We start from the raw sequence: 23,385 nt of genomic DNA, 5'->3' as shown, positions 1-23,385 counted from the left end.
TAAAAATAATAATCTTGCGCGTGATTTTGCTTATTGTTTTCTGTAAATATATATCTAAACAGCATTGTCTACTTTAAAATAAAATAAGAATGGGAAATCCCGCACAGGGTTTCATACCTTACTTACAATCTTATAAGTTTTAAACAAATTTAAACAAATCCCGATATTTTTTTTAATCAAATGTTATGAGTGCTTTCTAAATATGTATTTATGCAAAAAATACTACAGGGAAGATCTATTACGGAACGCTCAAGCTTTTAGTAGATACGCACTTTTTATATTAGATATATTTTGTACCCTACCCATATTCGCCAAATCTTTAGAAAGGCAGCATCAAGTCGGAGAAAGCAGCGATTGCCTCATTTGGAAAGAAACGCACAGCCAGGTACTGATCCGAATACGGCTACACGAACGCCTAGCGAAGGACAAACAGTTCGTGCATGGCTAACTACCAGAGGTAGGCAACTCGATAAACATGGGCCGAAACGGCGGTGCTAAATTTTTGACGACCACCTTCGAAGGTGTATGAGGCTCACTCGGGTTCACGGAGCGTTACACGACGTCTGTATAGAGTAAACATGCAAAAACAGCCGGTATAGGCATTCAACTAGCTGACACGTAATCATGAGGGGTCAGGTACGTACTGCAATAGCCAACTTGGAGAAAACTAGAACAACAGAGTTTAAACATGCATTCCTAATATTACTATATTGGACAAAAAGAATTCGAACATTAAAGCAGAACCTTCAAGCGAATTTATTGTTGGCGTATCTAGAAAATGCGTTTTTACGTTCCCTGTAGTCTACGGCACAGTTACTAGCTCGACATAGTTTTCGTTAGGGTGTAAATTTGCTAAGTCACAGGAGTTACGCTTTTGACGTGACTAGAGTTGGAACAACTCTGCGTGATTCGAAGAAGTGCCCTTCTTCAAGTAGTGTTTTTGGCTATTTTCTGAAGTCATGCATACAAGCACACACTTAGACAACTGCACACATACAGGTCGACACTTACCGAGTTCTAGTATTATTTTTCCACACATTCATTTCGGTGGCAGGCCACGGCGCAGGTCCCGTTTTACCTTTTAGCCTTGTGGCTGCCTGCGGCTTATTTTTGGTGCCGTTTCACAGTCCGGAGCAACGTCAACAGCTTCAAAGTCGAGCTGGAATAGTTTTATAGGAAGCTGCTAGATGGTTGAGTGAGAATGCAGAGCATATGGAAGTGCGCTAAAACGAGGGAAATATATATGTCGTTGGTGTATGGATATGCATGTAGCTGGTTGTATATGAATATGTTCCTGCGCTTGAATGACGGGGCATCCGTTGGTCTGACTCGCCGTGTAGTGCAAGCTAATATATACACGAACCGATGGGCGACGAAGGTAAGAAAACGAGTAGATGTATGGCGTGCAATGGAGCATAATCGCTGGCTGGCAGAAGACGTGAGTTCGGAAACGTACACTTTGCACATAATGCGAGCGTGTAGCTAATGCTATAAAGCGTACGGGTGCCGGTGAGCTACAATGAAGCTGAGGAAAAACTGGATTTGTAAACAAAAGTTGGCTTAGTTTCTCTACGAAACAAATGGTGCTAAGCGGGTTTTCTTCATGTAGCCATGCTACTACTGGCGTGCATGCAACATAAATCGTACGTAAAATCGTTGAACAGAAACAACGACGACCCGTGCTTTTTTCGCATGATCAAATGACGCCTCTAATATCAATATGCTTTTCCTATGCTTATAGAATCCTGTCCATTATAAGAGTTAGCTCATTAATGTAATTTTACAGAATAATTCATTCTATTCGATGAGACTGTGGCAAAAAGATAGTTGTACACGTTATATAGTGCCAAAAATGGGTAGCGCGTAAAGCAGACGAATTGTTCTAACTAAAGACTTGGCCATGACAATATGGCCATGCTGATTTGCACCCGTCTCACATGTTACGTTTCGCGACGTTTACTAATAACTATTATCGATAGATTAACTTAAAGGTTGGGAAATGCTTATTTTTACGCTTTTTAAGTAATCGCCATTGTTGGGTTTTCGTCGTCGCCGATAGCCTGATAGCTGAGATAACGATACAAACTTTTTGTTTCATAAATAATTGGACCGAAATTATTTACTAAACAAAAACATCTGGAGAGCAAAAATTCATATCATACTTAATAGCTTGTAAAAACTACCAAAATCACTTCACGATTAAAAAGATTCATTCCATGCCTACGCTCAAATAGCCAAGAAAGTTACAAATGAAGTTTAATTCAAATTTAAGTTTTGTAACGATATCTCGTGAACTACAGCTGATTAGCGGTCCACACAGAAACTATATAATATAAAGCTGTGAGATGTTCTAGTTGGGCTATAAGTTCGGCTGTCCGCGTTATTTGGGTAAGAAGTAGGAGGTTTCCTGGGGCAAAAACCCTTTTGTTTATTTCACTACTGGTTTATTCTGAACTTGACGAAGGCTTTCTATAAGAAGCAATTTCTCTGAGTAATTTTGTAAGTAATCATAGATCTCAATCATCAGTATGAATGGCAACATACTTGAGTCACTTTACCTTGTATATACTGATGAAAGTGCACTTTGAGTTAGAAGCCAGCCGATGTACTCACATACATCTACGTACCCCCACAGTGAGTTTTCTCCTAGATTAGTTCAGCTTGGCCGATGATCAGGACAAAGCGGAAATGCAAAATATTTTTTTTTTCGAAATGTATAATGTATTTTGTCACAGCTGTTTGAATCTGTGATACTTGGCGAGACATGAGCCACCGTTTTCTGTATCTCGTAATTAATTTGCCCTATGTAAATTTTTTTTTTTTTTTTTTTTTTTTTTTTTATAGAGAATGACAAATGAGTAAAATATATATACACATATAGAGATGAATACGCTGAAAAATTATTAAAAAACATGCCCCCATCTCACCTCTCCACTAACGAGCCCACCGTCTGCCTTTATCTTTGTTGTCTCCTTAATGCGCAAATTCATTTTGTTCGTGCGAAACTATACACTGATGTTCTATTATGCAAACTGAATAAGGTTGTTTTCAATGGGCAACGACTCATCTAAATGGAGTCGAGTAACCACGGCTAATATTAAGACGGTCTTCTTCCTTCAGCACGATCTGCTGAACGCGGGTTCGTATGCTCGTCAATGGCGTGTATCCAGCTTGCTGGCTAAAGATACGTACTTGGCTTTCTTCACGAAACAACACGAAGGGTAAACGTGCTACTACTGTTGACGTACTCTTCTGCTATTCTGCTTTTTGAAAATGCCTGTTTTTATAAAGCTTAATAAAATGCCAATTTGATTTAACTTTTCCAGACGTTAAAGTTGATTTGACAATTATCGTGAAACAGCAACCATCGTTAAATAGTGTATTTATTAATATGTTCCAAGAAATGTTGGCGATTATTGAAATTTAATCTCGTACAGTTGTGGTCGTTATGACTTTGTTTAATGGCTCTTTTAAAGTTTAGCAGGTAAGTTTAAAAGGGGTAGTCAGGTACATATTAGGGCGAGTACCAACCTATTTGTCAACTATCGCTCAAGAGCTAATAATAAAAGAGATCATCTCGTTGGTAGACTTTCTCTTTGAGATTCTTTTGTATTACAGATATACCCTGAAATAGGTCTGAAGTGTCCTATTATAATGGATTAATATTTTAAAACATGATATGAAATAGCATATTATGCTGTTCATGCAAAATGGCACGAGCATCGTAATGTCATATACTAAAACAATAACTATAATTACTTTGGTTGTATCCCATAAAATATTTGTTAACTCGGCTCAAGAAACGAAGCTCTACATTGATCGTACTGTTAAAAAGTCACTTGCCAATTGCAGCCTAACGCCAAAAGGGCGGACTGTTCGACCTATTGGACGATCCGCTCACGTTGCCTTGCTTTCCTCTAGAATTCCCTTGATACTAATGACCACGGGCAGGTTCGTAAGGTAGCTGAGACAGTTTCTAAAATTACATCCGCACGAGACCAACCTAATGAACCACCGAGGAGGTCTATGTTAACCGTATATATAGGTAGTGGGCCTTATCCCTGAGTTCGTTTTGGATTAGTACTAGAAGAGATGACTTGAAACAAATAAAAATATGATGAACTGTCAAAAATATGGGTCATTTCAACGTATTCAGATAATGTTCTTTTATCATAGTGTATATTTAGCATGTAACACTTGAGCAGTTTAGCTGTAGATACAGCCCGGGAATTTGTCTTTGAAAACGAGCTAGCTAACCATTTCTATCATGTTTATATATTTTTTTTCTGGTGGGTCGAAAGGTACCCATTCTTTATAAACGAGACGTCCCTTTAGATCGAACGTGTATTTCTATAGATACGAGATCTAAATAATTCAAGCTATGCCCCTTCAATTTTCTAATATAGCTGCTGGAGAATGTAGCAAGAAAATCTCGAAAGTTGTTAACAACGATTTTCCGTTTATAGGTTGTTGCTATAATTAATTGAAGATTCGTCATACTACAATACCATATACCAGATATGCATAGTTGGAAAAAAATAGGCTTACGCTTCTAGAGAAAGGGGAAGAAGTTAGTGTTCGAAATATGCAAAGCATATGGGGATAGAGCAATTATATATTATTTCTTTCGTTTCTAACCATTGCAACCTTTAACAAGGAACGCCTGGATTCTACGGCATGTCGCATAGAATGTACTCGTGACGTTATCAACGCAATACATTCCCTGTGAGTCGGCTGTTTTTTTTTAGAAGGAATGAGGATTCATTTTTGCCATATAAATGACGAGCAGACGATCTCAACAGGGTGAAATATTTAGGAGCATAAAATAACCCAATTTGAACTAAATGCTACGAAGTGGCGGATTCTCAGTGTTTCACATATACTCATATATAGATATCATATGTTTTAGTTTTCCTAGTGAAGCTTTCAGTTTCGGTAGTAGTTGATTGGCCGCATAGCAAAGTATAAAAAGAAACAATCAAATCCAATTTTTTTTTTCCTATGAACTGTTGCCAAAATTATGTACGACAACAAATGTTTCCGAAAATTTTCTTGCATGTCCTATAAATATAATTCTTGACGGTTATGTTTATTTAATATAACCACCCTTCACAGTGATTAGAGCTCCGATTCGAGGATTGAACTACTTGTTAATAATTTTCGAAATATTTTATATTCAATAACCTTTTAATACATTGTGTTATATTAATAGGGACACACTTCTACAAGTATCACTCGAATGGGCTATATGTAAAGATTCTTAGCGGAATTTAATTTCGGACTGCTAGCAGGCCGAAAATCTCAAAACCGCTAAAAAGCCCTAAAGGTCGGAAATGGCACAGGAACTCTTAAGAAGAGGCACCGTTGGAACTTAGTTAACAATGTACGCTCGTAGAAGAAATTCAGGTATATCAAAAATGGCTTTTCAAGTCCTCTAAAACTAAACTCTATTAAGAATCTTTCGATTTACCCTGTATGAGTCGTCCTCGGATATTTCAGAAACTACGTGAAAACTGGCGGTAACACAGACCGTCAATTTTACGAAAAGAAGTTTTTAATATCGGCATTCGCGAAATCTGCGAAAACCACGCGCGGTTCTTCGCGATGTCGAATTGTTTTGTCATAGAAAGGATTGTCCTTCTTTAGGCACCACGAGTAGCAGACGAACACTAACCCACCACAACAAACGTCCTACCAAACATTGCCCGAATGTCCCACCCTATGTACATCAGTTAAACTGAATGGAAGTATAAACAGGTACGTGTGCAGGAGCTGTTCCTTGGCGTATAACGATGCACAGCTATTTCATTGACGGATTTAATAAACAATTAGAATGAGGGGTTGCCTTTTCTTCACAAATTTTCAGTACGCTTTTACATAGACATCAACTAAATGCTACAAAAGTGATTCAATGGCACTGTATTCTGACAATCAGTCAACTGTGATAAGAATGTTAGAACCGCTTACAATATATTCAGGAATACTAAACACATTCAAAAGGAAGGTTACCTGCTTCTTTCTTTCATGCATAAATAGCTGCTTCTTTCCAACTGTGTCTCACCTGATACACTATGCTATTTCTCACTCTGGTTTCGAAGGATAAGCTTATTTTCGTCTTCTGTCTCACTGGCTAGAATCAAGAAATTTATTGTTATCGACGTAGATTTCTTACAGAAAAATACTTGCTTGCAACAGTATTGTTACCAGAAGAATGAATGCATGACGCCGAAATCACAACCTATAACAGTGTATAACTTATTCCTAGTCACTTAACAATCTTCTTTTGGCCATGTAACTTTAAAGAGGTCAACCACAAACGCGCATAGGGGACGATGAAACATTTAACGAGAGACTAGTGGATGAAGCATGGACGCGGAAACGGTGGTAGTGTTTTAGAGGCAGCGCGGAAAAACGCATGCTCCTCGGACGACCCACGTTCGCCCATTGTCTTCCTTGTTAATTCCTTAATGACCATTCTGCCTCAATTTTACTATGGAACTCCACTAAATAAGCCGAAACGGTGCGCCGAAAGTTAACGGTCAGCAGTGGAATCAAAAGCTATTGAGGAATACCCGTTACGAGCACGCCTTAAGAGCACAGAGGGCAAACAACGTCTAAGAATGACAGTTTTTGTCTCATTGCACAGGTTACACTGCAGCGAATTGCATCAGTAGAATTTCGTAATGAATAAAAAAAAAACAAAAAACCGATTAGAAAAAGCATCATCAGACGACAAAGTATAGTAGGCGATGAACTGATAGCTAGCCCTTTTAGCCTTTAATTAATAGCTGTTAGTTTTCGAATAGAAAAATAGTTAGCGGTGGTAAGAAAGTCGTCAAGCTAAAATGCTGCTTAGGATAATTATCTAGCTTTTAAAGAGGGTCCATTTAGATTTATTAGATTTGATTGATAACCGGCTATAACAGCCCTTATGGACGGTCCGTTTGAAATAAAACATATGACTTCGCTGACTGTGAATTGAAGCAAACGTTCGTTGTTCTGGTAGCCTTAACCGCACGGAATACTACCATCCACTGCTAGACCTATTCCACTAGTTCTTATCTGCGAATCTCAATTATATGGCAGGCATTATCATTATCAGTGGCAGGCCTTCCATACTAAATTAACTCTAATTCTATGTACGTATCTGTTTAGCTGTATCCTATTCTATAATACATGCATGCATCCAATCTACTGAATGCCGACATAATTACAAATTTTTTCTAAGCAAGGAAACTGTTCTATACGTCGTATATTGGTTTAGCTGTTTGAACTAGATAAGAATTGAATTTCGTCTATCGTTCAATAGTTTATCCACTGTAGCCGTCGCAAGAAAACGTTCTCAAGACAAATCGATAACAATTTGAGTCTACTTCGTCGTTTCGTGGGTACGCTCACCTCATGCAATACATGATAACGGGCAGATAATTGCTATAATGTATTAGTTATTATCATTGATCGCTGCGGAGTCACTCATAAGTTACGGTGACTTGTAGCATATAAACGCTGGCCAATATCGAGCGGGTATGTTTTTCTGCAGATATCAAATCTAAATCTCATGCGAGTTGTGGTTAATTAGTATAAACTAATGGGTTGGTAAACTACGCCAACTAGTTCGTCCGTAATCGATAAGGCAAAAGTCAATATGGCAAATGAACTTGTTGCTTGCACCTCACAAATTAGGGTCTTAACCGGCAATCAATGGCTACCCCCCAATTCACGAAATTGCCTCGTTTCTCTTTTCTGTGACAGATAGGCTTTGCGTTGGCAATAATGGAGCACTATACCAATTATACATATAACGTAGTGTGATTGGGCCAACAGTACGCCCCATGACATATTTCACTTAGTAATTAGTTAATCAGCCGCAGTAACTCCTGCAACAACATGTTATTACAACCCAGCTATGTGATGACAAAAGTATATTTATATCGATTTTTTGGAAATAATTAATATAGCTTAACAATGGATCAAATTCAAAATAACGGGATGAACATAAAAATCGAACAATGAAATGACAAAGATCGAGGCTAAACATATATTGGTAGCTTCAAAATCACTTACGAACGTATACCATTAGCCTCCTTGTACGTAATGTCGGTGTCCAGAAGGTTAAATGAGATAGCACGCGCGGAAAGCTAACATGGGAATTGAAGGGGGCGGATACTAGTTACTGCTGATAACAAGCAGACCAGAGTTAACTTTTTAGTGAAATTCTGTGTCATGATCAAACTTCGTAATACCTTTCTAAACCACTTAGACAAAAGAATAATAACATCATTAGTCTGACTGTACTTTTAAGAAAACTATTTTTCGTTATTATCATTAGTGGATATATATACATATATATATATATATATGTCAAGTTTTCGCACAAAAGGGCATAAAGCTATTTTAATATATAGCCACGGTCAGGCCAAAAATGCAATTCACGTCATAAGGTAAATAATGAGAGAAAGGTCAATTCTAACCAGTGTAGACACAGATTAATTTGCGTGGAAACCGCTCTTATCTATCATCACCATCCTCCCGCATTTCCACCATGAACCGTCATCTGTTACTGAACAAACATTTTATAGCTTCCGTAATATTACGTTTAGTTAGTTCTCATTCTTCAGTCTCATTAAATCATAACAACTACTTGATATATGTTGATTTATATTCGTTAATACTTAAATTTCTGTTTGATTCACCCTGGCTAATAGTAACCAGACATTTCATATATACAAGTGAACAACGCAACATTACAAAATAAAAAATGAAAGGACCATTGAAGCACTTTGCATCTATGGGTCGAGTCTGTACAATTTTGACATAAGTAATTTTCGAGTCGATAGAATCAAAGAGCCACAAGAGGCATGATCATTTCCACACAGTTGCATCAATAAAGCGTCAATAAAATCTCAGTATCATTGATTTAAAATCAGTCGATCGAATTTTTCATCCTGAACGGATTTAAGTGATTTCTATTGCCAACTCTGGCAACTTTTAGTTATCTATAGAAATTATGTAGTACTTGTCGTTGGCAAGGTCTGCAGCGCCGACTGCGAGTCTGTTTCAACCACCAAGTAGAATATGGATTAGACACACCGAAATCGGTTCGAAAAAAGAAAGGCATTGCGTTTGAACTACCAGTTAGAAACTATTAACTCCGTACTTTAAAATGGACTCGCCTTCGAACTAAGCGCTATTAGCAGACGAAAATTGTGCGGCATTGTAGAACCTACTGAGTGACAACCGGGTGAGTTTATTCTAGGACGAATAAGTTCAGAAGGAAAGACATCTTTTACATCCAACAGTCAACATTCAATGGTGAAGTTTTCATTTCTCGAAAACCACAGCGCCGCAAAATTCATAGAATATTAATAAAGTCACTAGCTAAAGTGAGAATGATACAAACGTTTTAAGAACGGTGGCTGGCGTGTTAAAAAAGAAGGGGAGGCCTGATCTGATGTTGGAGCTAAGGGTCAGAAACGCATCGCCACTATTGAAAAGGATTTTAAGGGAAGTAGAGCGGGAAGCCTAAGAGTTCGGTAAGCTTAAACTACATTTCACAAGCTACAAAACACTTCACATATAATGTGTTATAGAATTGTAAGCCAGATACTGGAAATGCGGAAATTAAGTAAGAAATGGAAGAAGAAAAAATCCGCCTAGAGTATATGATCTCCATATACGAGGCATGGTTCAATCTTTACCGCTAGCTGGACGGCGACCAAATGAAAACACGACGTAGCCTTAGAACGAAATCGAGTTCGGTAGCAGTACCTAGTAGGTTCGAACGAAAGTTGCCGGTAGTACTCACAATGGACACCAACCATATCTGCTACAATTAAATACTCGCCGAAAATAAAACAGTGAACGCATCCCGCTATCTCGAATATCTCAGCATATTCGCGGACCGTTGGCACGGCAGTCTGATTACTTGATGACAAGGCCAGACCTCATCGCCGCACCTTAATTACTTCCTGGCTTAATCAAAGGATATTATAATAAATATGTTAGAAGATCATCATTATAATCCAGCTAATTGAAAAGCTATTCAATATAATATTTTTGCCAGATTCGTTTGTAACGACCTTATACTATCACTATCGGTCTTTTTGTGTCTTTAGCGATCTGTCAGTCTGGTATGTGTTCGAGACCAGTTATTTCGAAACGAGAAACCTTGGTTTTCCTAAACTCTAAATAAAGTTTTCTTCTTTAACTGTCGCTTGTTTTTTTTTCTTAGTGATTTTCAGTGTGCACTGCATGGTAGAATTTCTTAATGTCTAGTGTTTTAAAGATGTAAATAGTTCAAAATTTAAATAAAATAGAGATGAAGTATTTCACTGAACTGAAATACAATTTATACTCAAGGAGAGAAGTTTGTTGAGTCAACTCATTAATATAAGATCTTTCGGCTTCTTAGCAGGACATTTATAACGTTGCGAAATTAAACCAATATCTGCCCTTTATGGAGTAAACTATTGCAAACAACAATCATATTTAAGATGATATACTTATTAAGTTGGAGCATAAAATAAATACCCATTACAAAATACGACCATTTTTTAAAAGGGACGACAAAGTTTAGAGTTGGTAGAGTTGCAAGTGGGATGTTATTAATATTGCCATCTCATCAACTGCTGATAGTGACTGTTGACTGTTGAGCTGCGCAAAAGTGCTCCATGTATATGCAACAAATGAACCATGAATGTATTAAGAATTCCAAAGGGTGCATTTCTGATACGATGCCCTTCAACACAACAATCAAACACATAAGGTGCATGAAAAATATTCTATAGAGATAAATAATTGTGTAGATCATGTAGATGCTTTTTCGATAGATTCATTGGCGGGTTTTCAAAAACTATATGGCATACGTCATGCGGGGGGGGGGGGGGCATCTGACTTGAATTAATGAAAGCCAAATCATTCTGAACGAATCGAAATTACCTAAGCATAAAGATATGGCAAGCCAAGATAAAATAGCCTTGTGCAAATCAGTGCAAGAATTTTCGAATTAAATCCTGTATTGCATTGCGTTCGAAGTAGTACACATGTGAGGTTACCTCTCACTATCCGTAAATTGTAGCACATGCGTTGCTAGTGAAATCATACCCATCTCTTGCATCCCTGCATCTGCATATCTGTCCCCGCACCGTTTAAACTTATCTGGTGTAATGTCAGATATCGACGATACAGTTATTATTTCCACGATTTTCTATTACTCAGCGAAGTAATTGAACTCTGCATATGTGCGGCAGATCATTTAAGGATACCTATTTAACATTTTCGTAATCAAACACACCTTTAAGCAGAAAAGACTTATGCCGACTACACTTTCGCTATCTACCGTTCATTTTAAACCGCCGTAACAAATTGAATTGAACGGTATTTTTAAACGCCTTATAGAAAATAGTTCAATGAAAAATAATAATATTTGAACCCTGTTTGGGTTCAAATTATCACGATAACACTATGGCCCGTCCGAAGCAGGGAAAAACATTTTAACAACCTTTAAACTACGCACTATTAGCACAAGAAGCTAATTAATGCTTACGTCAACTCTTTGGTCATCTACCTGTCATAAATAACCGAGTATCACTTAAGGATACTATGAGATACAGTTTAATGCTGAACGTCGAAATACAATTACTAAATTTCGACTTCTCGAAGGTGAAGGCACAGTTAAAATCTATCGGAGATTGGTGACAATGTTAGGTTGATGGCAACTATAAATTTCGTTAGTAATAAAACCATTCTAATAGTGCAAATTGGGAAACTAAAGATCACAGTAAAGGACACTACAAACTAGAAAGTGAAACGAAAGAACAAGTTACCGTGATCACGGGAAACTTTTGGGCAACACCGAGCACGGACAACATAATCTCTGTAAGTTCAAAATAAAAGTTCCGAAACACGTGTTATGAAGCTAGAACGAAAATATTCCTGATGAGAAAAAGCAAACAATATTTACTCGCAATAGAAATACGCCTGACGTACTCTAGAGAGGCTTTGTACAACTATACTGCGAAGCATCAGTCAGTCTATTCTGGCCGGCAGAGAAGAGTCAGGTGAAAAAGTTTATATTCTATTCAAATTTTCAAGCCGCTGAGTAGTCCTTGACGAATAATAAATTGACTGACAGGAACAAAATAATCTCCATACATTTAATACGGCATTGCAGTTTATGTTTGATACATTTTTAAATGAATACTGCAGTGCTTAAATGTACTTCATAAAAGAACGCTAAGTTAGAAGGGCAAATGTAACAAGCCATGGGTACATCTTCTTGAATTAGCTACTATTCGGGTTTAACTAACCGAAAATAGATATCATCATACGAGCATGTAAAAGGTTTGGTACATGATGGATTACGTTCTGATTTGCTGACATTATGGTGCTTTTAGAAATGTGAATCTCCAGCCGTTTTTGCCGTAATAAGCAAAACACATTTTTTAGAAAGTTTATACGTTGCATTCTAGGTCCTGTTTACCTGATGAGTGGTTAAATCGTGCGCCCATATTATTTTAAAGTAGAGTTATTAGCGGTGCTTTAAGACACCTTCCTGCTACAAACACTGCACCGTTAACAACCGAGTACGTACGTACGACCGTGAACAAATAACTAAATATTGAGAGTAGTCAAAATCAACTCTGTTAAATATTTATTTGTTATCAATGATACTCAATACGCATTGACCCTTTGATGCGCTTTTTAAAATAAAGATGTCCTCTTACTTATACGAAGAAAAAGTCCAGATGATTTTCGTTTCCAGAATGGAACTGTCGCAAATTCAAATCTTATTTAGAATTTGGCGGGTCTACCGTGTACGTAACACCGTCTACGTAATGAAAATTTTTCAAGCAAAGGTATTCTGCGAAAGGATTTGGAGCCAGCCCTCGCGTAGATATAATAGCATTTATGTTGCTTTAGTTGCAAATACACCGCATCTCGTAAATGACCTACCTAGTGACGGTCCTAAACCAAAATGCTGCGCTATAGCTAACAACATTGCTTGTAGGTAAAAGATGTTAGAAATCAATCAAAACTTATTACAAGTGCTCATGGTATTTCGGCGGCCTATTAACATACCGTCGTTTTTATAAGTACTTTCAACTTGTAACTCGTCAAAGGTAAAGAATCTGTCCAGTGTTACTTCGTATAATAGTATGGCAACGTTATAACGCTATCATTTCTCGCTTCACATCTATCGCCGTGGACGGCTGTCGAAGGGAACACTCTGCTAAGGATATCTCATACACTATTCTAAAATCGACTACTGAAGAAACCTGCTAACCTTCGAATGCCTGCTCCTATTTTCATTATTTTAAAGCTCGATCTCATGTTGAATAGACCAAGCTCAGTTAGCAACTAATATAGCCCCAAAAGGCTGTTCTTAAACAGCAGTGCTTTTGAATTATGTTTGCACCCATTGCCTTTTGGAAATTCCGGCTCTGTTCAGTGGCTTCGGTACTCACTAACTATGTCAAACCTGAATTGGTAAACAAAAATCAAGCTACATTGTACTCAAGAAAGGCAAATTAAAGAAACGCTACTCATCAATAGCGAGAGCATTTTTGCGAACGGTGGTGATTAATTAAGATTTCGGACGGTATTTTACTAATCAGTATGGAATAACAGCTATGAAATCACTAGAAAAATAATTGCCCCACTAGCAGTATTTATTGTCTAACATGTTGTTGAAACTAAGCAAATAAACATACATATTTAAGATAGCAATGTACGTTTATTTAACACGTGACGCGTGCAGCTCACGAAAGGTCTCGGGTGTGTATTAGGGTGTTTGTATGGTACCTAAACATAAGAACCGATGTTAACGCGATCACTTGTTAAGCGATTATGGACAATTGTAAGTTGAAAAGGAATTATTTTGGTGTATGTTTTTCTAGTTTATATACCGGCCTTGCGATTGCGTATCCATGAACGAGCCTAAAATGCGCTTTTCAGACTAGGTGGTAATAGAGGGGTGGTAGGAGGGGGTCTTTGGTTAACAATGTTTGTACAGTTGGGACAGAATTAGATGGCAGGATTACTTTATTGCTGCAAATCGTCTGCATCTTCATAATCTTGCCTACGAAAACATAATTATCAAGTCTTCCAATGGCGGCACTGATACACTTGCAGGCACGTCCGTTGAAACATAACTATTTTGAAATTGTTATATGATCATTAGGAAAATTGTCGAACGCTTTTCCCTGTACAAAACTGTTCCTGTGAATATGTAGCTAGCATTTGAAGGCAAAGTCCGCTAGAATCCGCTTCGTGCAGCACTAGAGAAGTGCACGTGCTTTCCTGCCTACTGCTGTTTAATTCAATACATTCGTGTGACTCACGTGATGGCGACTATAAGGCATTTTATAATTTGATATCGACCGTACTGTTGGACCTAGATTCACCGCCTCCAAGGCATGTGGTTATTTCAATATGGGCATTCTTATCTCTATGTGTGTATGCTCGTCGTTGTTAACTTCAGTTTGATAGCGAAAGCACTTCCACTTCTGTTTCAGCAAAAGGAACATATAACATGTGGGATTTTTTCTTTCTTAAAGTCTTCTTAGGCTTGGCATCCCGTAGCATTTGATTGTGTTTCCCCGTATTGCCTCCATTTGACACTTGTGGTCTAACTCAGACTATATCTAATAACGGATTTCGTCAGCTGCATACGCCAGCTGATCTAATTCTAAATTAACTAGAGCGAACGTTGTTTCTCCGAAAATGAAATAAATAGTCATAATTCGTGGTAAAATTTTTCCCATATGCTTCTTCCCGACAATCTTTCTCGTGTCTCGTTTTTGTGTTAAATCAAATGTTGTCCAGATTGGTGCCTTGTATCCCGATGAACACTGGCAACGTCCCGTTACAAGGAAGTTGCCCGAGACAGTGCAACCTCCTGCTTGGCCTTCTTATTTCGTGAAATTATTTTATTTATCTGGGCGGACAAAGCGTTAACTGGAAACAGTGACTCGTCTAACCCGACCACAGTATGCCTAAATTCGTAGCAAATGGTATCAAGAATCTCCTGAGGCCTTCCGCTGAGCTTAGTGGTATTTTAAATCATTCAGTATTTGTTTCTAGCCAAACTATTACATTATATATGGTGCACACATAAACGCAGTTAACTGCACATAACCATCGTGTAATGGTCGTCCAGTTACGAACTGCTTAATAAAAAATAAACTTTAGATAATGATGCGAGCCGACGAATGGCAGGGTCATTGCATGCAGAAGATAGGCTAATGATTATATTGGTTATTTTGAAGCATATAGTTCTAAACTAAACGATTAGCCACGTCACGAATAAGGTTTCCGCAGGCGACTCGGAAAACGGAACATGGTACATAAATTGATCAGGCTTAAATAAGCATTACCCAAATTGTAAAACTACTTGTTTTTATTTATATTTCATAATATAAAATAGGTAACAAAAGACAAGCTTGAACCTGACGAGCGCGAGGAGATGTTCACTTAGCGTTAATTATTTATATGGGTCCAATAGAGACTATGCACGGATAAGGCACGAGCACAAAAGTAACGAATATAGATAAATGGGACACGTGGAACGCTACGATGTTAGCTCGATTCGATGGAACGTTCCACCGCTGGTGCAACAAATTCGTAAAGTTCATAGCGTGTCAGCGTGACCACATGGTTTCAGTGCAATGCGTGTCCTATTGCTTTTCTTGATGAGGACTCATGTGTTTCATTATGTCTCTAGAAGTACAGCGTTATCAGGGGGACGCAAAAAATCTTATCTGAAGAAGTAGCTGATCAGCTGGCAAATTCGTGCTGATAGCTGCTTATGCAAGGACGCCTGTCCGACCAGGTTAGCTTTTTGTTTAGAACTTGCTCTAAGTTGCAAATATAAATAAATGCAAATTTAACTTAAGGAAACTAATAGTATACCTTCTCGTATCCTTGACATTGTTTCCTCGTATGTTATGTGTCTGTAATAGCGAGTTCCTTGCGTGAATAAGCTTGAGGCTGGATATATCAGAATTGTTTCATATAGCTCCTAGTCATGCATGGATACGTTTTTATACTGAACTGACTATATGTTGCGCATGCAATCATTATACTAATAAGCACAGCTGATTCACATATGCATGCATTTTCTTTTAAGTTAGCAACACGAGTGGCATAATTATGTTTTTAGTATCAGTGATTGACCGTTAACACACTGCAGCTTGTATATGATAAAGTTTACTATTTATAGCCAGATAATAAATGTCGTTTTCGTAATGCTTTGCGTGAAAATGAAGGTCGCATTTATTTCGAGACAGCTGTTTTTTGAATAATACCTATTTTTAACAAAGCGTTTTTACGGATAAATATACATTTTGGTGATACTACACCTTTACCGGAAGGTGTCAGTTACAAGCATTTCCTAAGACGGAGAATAAAGGTGCAGTGCACAGTCTTGCGGTAATCTATTCAATAGATAATCATCAGATGATGCCACTACCAGGCTCGGGATAATCGAACATGATTACCGTTTCACTCGTCCAGAGACAGGAAGGTCTCCATGGGTTTTGTTTTTCGAATAACTATAATCCATTGGAACTCCCTACGGACGCCTTAACACAGTTTTTTCATATATAGTTTGAAGTTGTGCAGAGACACCCTTGAATAGTAGTAAGGCTATATAAATAAACTCTTTTTTTTTTTTTTTTTTTTTTTACATCAATTCTGACCGAATCAGACAAAAAGTCATGTCGATCAAATATCCCCATCCGTTCTTTATCGTTCAAAGCTGAAACTGGAAAAGCATTGCACAATTAAGCGCCATATAGTATTAGATAGCCGGGAAGCTGTGGCGGTTAGAGAGAAGAGCTCTTTTCCACGCGTTCGGCACTGGCAATACATAAGAACTTTACGTTCATCAGATATACGCAAAATCGTAGCAACGATTATTGTAATCGTAAAGGAGCAGAAGCGACAAAATTTATCTTCAACCAGGATTAAAATAGACGATCGCTAGAGTAGGTATGAAATTTCAAAAATCGCGCGTTTTCATTGACAGAGCAGAATGTTCGACTTTGCTTCGAAAAAAAGATACAGGTATATTGCTTACAAACAATATACCAGATATAGCTATCATTAGGCCAGTGATAAACGTCGGTCTTTTTTGGATAACTGACCGGAATGCGCTACACGACCTTGTTATCTGATGGCAATTACGCCCGCCGTAGCTTACATGACTTAAAAATGCTGATAATTATCGACCAGGAACGTACTTCTATTAGCAACGAGTCTGCTGCGGTAAATACAACGTTTCGCAAGAAAACTATCCTACTTATAAAAACATAGCTTTAAAACTGCTAAGAAATAATTATGTTGAGATTAATTTTTAGCTACAAAACAAGTTGGCCATAAAAACTGTATACAGTTTATTTTAAATTTTACTACACGGAGTACCCGAAGAGTAAATGAAAAATGAATTTTGTAAAAGTTAGCAGTTTATTAGCTAGACGCCTACTTGGAAGATAAATGCATGAGCTAAACGGGACTAGTTGGGTCCCCCTTTGGATAAGCACTAGAAGTCACTCTTCGATCTTACAGTACCTTGAGTAAACGCTAAACGAAGAAAGAGCGGTATCCGTTGTTTACGGAGCTAACAAGTGTATTGGTAGAGGACATCTTTTTCGAGATAATGATTGATCCAGATATATTTTGTGCCCACAGTCTAATCTTCCGCTCGAAACGTAACGTGAGAAGAGTGACGGGGCATATTTTTAACGTCAGATGTGATCTGATTTGTTAAATCCCGTTATAGCTGCGCAAGCACTATTATTTAGTCCTTCTAGGAATATCCAGAGGCCCAATTTTTTGTCCTTAACTATTTTCTATTCATATGTTGGCCCACGATTTAGCTTTTTTCAAATCTTTTTTTTGTAGCACAGACCAACTATACCTACTAGTCAGTCAGTCAGTCACGATAATTCATTTTTGGTTGGGTGATCAGTTCCTCGTACGTCTAATTCAAAATATATAGCAATTTGTCCTTGGAGTATACGTGTATATACAGCGCGTTTAAGCGATCACGCAATTCCGTATACGGTGACGTGAACTCCGCCACGAAAAGTAAGATGGGTGCTTCCCGAACAATTTTGTTTCACATTTCTTATCTTTTCACCAATCTGTTCTTAACTATTAACCTACTAATAATAGCTAGTAATCTAATCAAACTAATCATACTCGCATAATTAATCTCTATATCCTAAGTCGAACCTAAAAATTCGGACAAACTGAATGTAATAGTAACGATGAGAGATCAGAAATATTTTCTGATCTTTACTTTGTTTTCCAGCAAATTTTACTAAGCTTAAAGAGGAATCCATTATAAAATAAAATAAAATAGTTTGTTTCAGGTCCAGCTTGTTCCTTTAAAATTCGGTCATTCCAACAAAGAAATATATATCATTCAAAAAGCAACAACTAATATACGAAAAGAGGAGATAATTACATACATATGTATCTATGTATGTATATATGTATATACATATATGTATATATATATATATATATATATATATATATAAATATAGAGTGCGTTTCCTATATGAAAACAGGCTTCAACGCACTATTTGTCATAATGGATATGCGATCATTTGCCACTAGAAAGAATTCTACTCTAGCTAGAGCACAACTAGGAAAGCAATGCGTTGTTTTCGAAATCCGAAGCGGTTAGCCTTTTTGAGACTTTTTGCACCCATTGGTCGTTTCTAATTCTTGCATTTTACCTGTAATAAGGCCAAGATTGAGCTCCGTTAGTAATTTTTACATGTAGCCTAGGTAGACAGATTTATGTGTGTACTAATATACTCTGACGCAAGCTTACGACTAAAAGTTGTTTGCGGGTTAAAGAGGGATTATTTTGTGGGAAGTTGTTATGGAATGACAACCCTATCTAGCACATGTAAAAAATTTGTTCCAGCATAATTTTTTAATAAATGCAGTCTTATATATATATATATATATATATGCTAAGGAACGTTTTTAAATTGCGAAACAACTTTTGCGCCGCCAATTACGCACGATCGGTTCCACGACCGATTTCAACTTTGGCTTCTATCGTCGGCACTTAATTCGCTGCGCGTCGGACGCTCACGGGTCGTCACGTGGAACGGTGGACTTCCATTCGCGACACTATAAATAGTTATTAAGGCATATATTAGACTAATGCAAAGCCACTGATTTCCTTTAGTAGTACATGTGAGTATTGTTCATTCAGTAAAACAGATCATTCCTTCTGGGTAAGCGACAGATGGTTTTTCTGTCTCTCATAGACGAGACCGACTGAGCCAAATTGTACTGGCAAAAAATTTACTGAAAATAAAATTGATTACTGTTTATTCGTCGTATCTAACGTTGACTTTTTCATACTTGTATGTATGAATTCATAGAGTAACGTGTTACGCAAGGCCACATATAATATTATATATATATATATACCTATTCATGTGTTGACTATTTAGGGCGTAGCGATACCTCGATTTGTCACAAAATAAAAATCAATAGATATAGTCGTAGTTTAGTATATATTAGTAGTAATAATTGAACAAAAAATGAATATACTTCTAGGTTTGTGTGGATAAAGTTTTCTACAACTATTGCAGGTTACTGCTTTTGCGTAACCGTTCAATTGTGTCAAGACAGATCATTCCTATTTTTTTTTTTATGTGGTCGAAAAATCGCCTTTCGATCATACCCTCCAGTCAAACCCAAGTTTATATTTTCAGATTTTTATTTTTCAATATCGCCCGACGCGACATTGTCGACCTCAAAACGTCCATATTTCAAACGATGTTACACGGCCGCCTAGAAAATACAATATAAATGAGTCACTTTTCGTGGGAACATCCGTCGATTTTGGAATCTTTTAATACAGACGTCAACCGCGGTGTGAGATACGATGAGAATGTGTATTGAATGCACCGTATATAACAGAACACCGCCAATAACGTAGCACTTCATTATCATGCTGCATAGAATCTACATAAAGATGTAACTTAAAGGCGCCAATAAAAGTTTAGGATGTGTTTAGATGCCTTCGATGAATATAGCGATACATTTTCCATAAACATAGCACTCAAGTGCCCGTTACCTAGTCTATCATTTGTTCATGTCAGTACCAAAAACAATTGTACCAGTACAGCTTTCTGTCTGATCAAAAGAGTGACCTATGTCTACATCTTTTCCAGCATAGAATTAGCTTTGTATCAGTGAAATTGGCATGAATAGTTCGTTGATCTGTGCTACATAGATGTTCTTAAATCTGTACGTACCGGGCCAAATACGGTAGAATACGACACTTCTGAACGTTTTTGATCTGTTCCTTTGGGATCCGTGTCACGTTCGACGACAGCTCATTCAGGACTATTGTTAGTTGATTATTCGCGCTAATAAATACATGTAAATTCAAATAAATGCCAATATGCAAACGTACAGACGTACGCACAATTTTTCTATTTAATTAAATCTTCCACTTAACGTAACTGAAACATGGAGAAAGTAACGGCTCAACTACGTTATGGCTACTGAAAGATATTTCATTGGTCGACGTGTTGTAAGCCGCGGCTACTCTACGTAGCTGGGTGTCGCTCTACGCAATATTGAATTGAGGGTACAAGCAAGTATAATGGATGTAATGAAAATCTAAAGCGGTTTTCGACTTAACGGAAGTTTCGGACGATTACTTGTGTACCAGCGTATTCAGAAAAATGTACCTTCAATATAGTGGAGATAACTGCGTACCGTAACCACGGGAAGTACTGCATATATGTATACTTAAAATTTTTCAACATACGAGATATAATGTAGCCTCGACTAACGTACTATACAATTAGAATAACTAGAAAGTGATACGTATGGTAACTTTCCTATGAAGTTATTCACATTCACATCTTATCATGGCTATAACTTTAGCAAGTTTTTTTTTCAAGCATTTCATAGGCAACATTCGCCCATCGTCACGTGTTCTCTCTATTATTTCTATCAGTATATGAAAGGCAAGTGTTTACTGTTGCTTACGCTGGACAAAGTCAACTAATCAGGGGGGCTGATGGCACGTTCTGTTTCGTTGCGGATCTTAATAGATGTAACTATTTGATCGAGTGAAGGCTGGCCATAGGAGTCATCTTGAGAACCCGTCTTGACCCGAGAACATATATCGATTATACAACATGACGCTTGGCCGGCAGCAGAACAACAATAGCTCTGTTTATGGAAAACCTAGCAGTCATGACGATTCTCTTCGGAAAAATAGATTCAGAAATCCATAACAGAATGCGCAGTAGACTCGTTCATATTTTTGGATATCACGGATAGAAAAGCTTCGCTGGACTTGTTCGTATAGGTTAGTTCAAGTTTAGCTTAAGTAACACTAGCCATAACAAAAGCTTGATTATAGTTTGGAAAGGCTTTACGTAGTTACAATTAAAGTCCAACTTCTCGTATCGTCGTAAGCACGCTAAAGTGACCTTGTGGAGTATTTTCTATTTCTATTCTAATTCTAAGCAGCTTTAATAATTTTCACGGAGTTTTAGAAGTAATTCTTATTGTCCCAAGGGAACCTAACAGCCACATATATTGGCTATACGATGCAATATACCATTACTAGTTTAATCGACTTTTCCGAAATATCTGATTTACTGTCGAACCAACAAATACTGCTGGCAGGATAAGAGATTATTCGGCAAAATTGCGTGCGTACAATCTGCGACTTGCGATTGTAAGCTAGGTGCTTTAAGCAATTTATTCAGATAACAGAGTGTTATGTACATATTCCGTCGGATAATAGCTCGAACATCTTTTAACTGTATGACAAATCAATGGTCGAAATCGATTTGTCGTTTCCAACAAAAAAAAGAAAAGACCGCGGTAGTAATAATGTATTGTAGCACAATAAATATGTATGACAGCCAGTAACTATAAATGTTTTTGTGCCACCAAGGATCGCTGTTGGGCATGCTGGTCTTCGTAAAAAAAATCGCAGTATCTATCATCTTGAATCTTTAACGTAACTCAGCACACGTTCAACTTAACTTACATAGCTACCGTGTATTTATCTAGCTGTGTTTTTCAAGCTTGGCTTTCGATGTGGATAATTTTGATTGGGTCGTCATGAAGACTTATGGGATCCTGCTGTCGTTTCGCTAGATAATTAACGAGATTAGCATATGCACGCTTTTGGCTCCAGTGAACTCCAGTGTTTGGTCAACTAGGCAATTTACCATTTCGACCAAATCAGGGTCAGGGAATGGGCCCAAACCGCTTAGAAGAAATAATGAGCTTAAAGAAGAAAAGGCACCTGTATCGTTTACGATTAACTAGTTTTTTTTTATGCAAATGAGGTTCATTTGGCTGAAGTCACAGTTTAAGGGAGACTACGGTAAATAGATCGTCTTAGCCAGAAACGAAAGTTCCTCATTATCCGGCCATCGGAATTACCCACTAAATGTGCTAGTTAACAAAGGTAGTTCTGCCGATAGTAAAACAAGATGTAACGAGACCTAGAACGGATTTAAAAAATTCGCAGCGTCATTTTTTTATAGCGGGAGGCATATGCAACTAGCGTACGCAGGTAGGATGGTGGTGCGTAGCAATGCCTGCACGAAGGAGAGATGACGGACTAATTTTTTTTACCTGGATAATGACCTTCGCCTGCTTAAATATGTATATATAACTATTTCTAAGCTCTAAATCTATTATGGCCCACTTACTATACTGCGAGTATCATTTGCAATGTAAATGGCAAGAAATCGCTGCGTGGACGTCCGGTCAATGTAACGTCATAACATTACACAGGAAACTGGGTCATAGGGTAAAAAAAATGCGCACCAATCAACGACATGTTCTTACGGGGATCTTTCAGGGGAAATTATTTTGCCAGTTAGAATATTCGCCATCGCCAGTGTCCATGCACCAGCGGTAGGCCTCACTACATTTCGATTGCAAATCCCGCTCATTCTGATATTCTTTATAGGCCAGTTCGCATGACACAGGAATAATTCTTTCTCTTTGATCTAAAGTAGCTGCTCTGCTATAGAATGAAGTTCGCTTGCTGTTTTCGGGCCATTACCGGAGGCCACTACATTAGTGCTATAAGATCTCGTGAGGTTGAATATCTGGAATTTAATGAAGTTAAGTGACTAGGTGAGTACTTCGGTATAGCAAACGATATCAATCTCGTGCTTTACAGCGGGCAGATGTCCACATTAAGCTTCAGCACAACTCTTCTTACATCTTTGAGCTTTCGAATACGCGCCACGCGTCGTACATACATTTTTATTCTAGGAACATAAATCTTGCCTCAAGAAATTACCATCGAATCGAAATTGAAACCATTTCTCGCAACTTTTGGAATCTAGTCAGTCG

The 23,385-nt window shown here is 37.7% G+C and overlaps 3 long non-coding RNA genes across 3 annotated transcripts in view; 1 reads left to right on the top strand and 2 right to left on the bottom strand.

Moving 5' to 3' along the window:
* LOC111259337 (uncharacterized) overlaps window positions 1-1,222 on the bottom strand; it is a 35,132-nt gene extending 33,910 nt beyond the window's left edge. The window contains exon 1 of the long non-coding RNA XR_002679585.2: window positions 1,012-1,222. This is a non-coding gene — a long non-coding RNA (uncharacterized LOC111259337). The remainder of the gene's footprint in view (window positions 1-1,011) is intronic.
* A 14,589-nt stretch (window positions 1,223-15,811) lies between these two features.
* LOC147753652 (uncharacterized) lies at window positions 15,812-19,375 on the top strand. The gene is made up of 2 exons (XR_015310538.1): window positions 15,812-17,268; window positions 19,166-19,375. It is a non-coding gene; the product is annotated as an uncharacterized LOC147753652 (long non-coding RNA).
* On the bottom strand, window positions 17,275-23,015 carry LOC111259332 (uncharacterized). Its single transcript, XR_002679582.2, has 3 exons — window positions 20,295-23,015; window positions 19,718-19,827; window positions 17,275-19,155 (listed from the first exon to the last, which is right to left on the bottom strand). It is a non-coding gene; the product is annotated as an uncharacterized LOC111259332 (long non-coding RNA).
* Window positions 23,016-23,385: the final 370 nt, after the last annotated feature.

Source organism: Varroa jacobsoni, unplaced genomic scaffold (genome assembly GCF_002532875.2).
Source record: "Varroa jacobsoni isolate VJ856 unplaced genomic scaffold, vjacob_1.0 scaffold_321, whole genome shotgun sequence".
Taxonomy (NCBI): Eukaryota; Metazoa; Arthropoda; class Arachnida; order Mesostigmata; family Varroidae; genus Varroa; species Varroa jacobsoni.
This window is presented reverse-complemented; position numbering and strand designations above follow the sequence as displayed.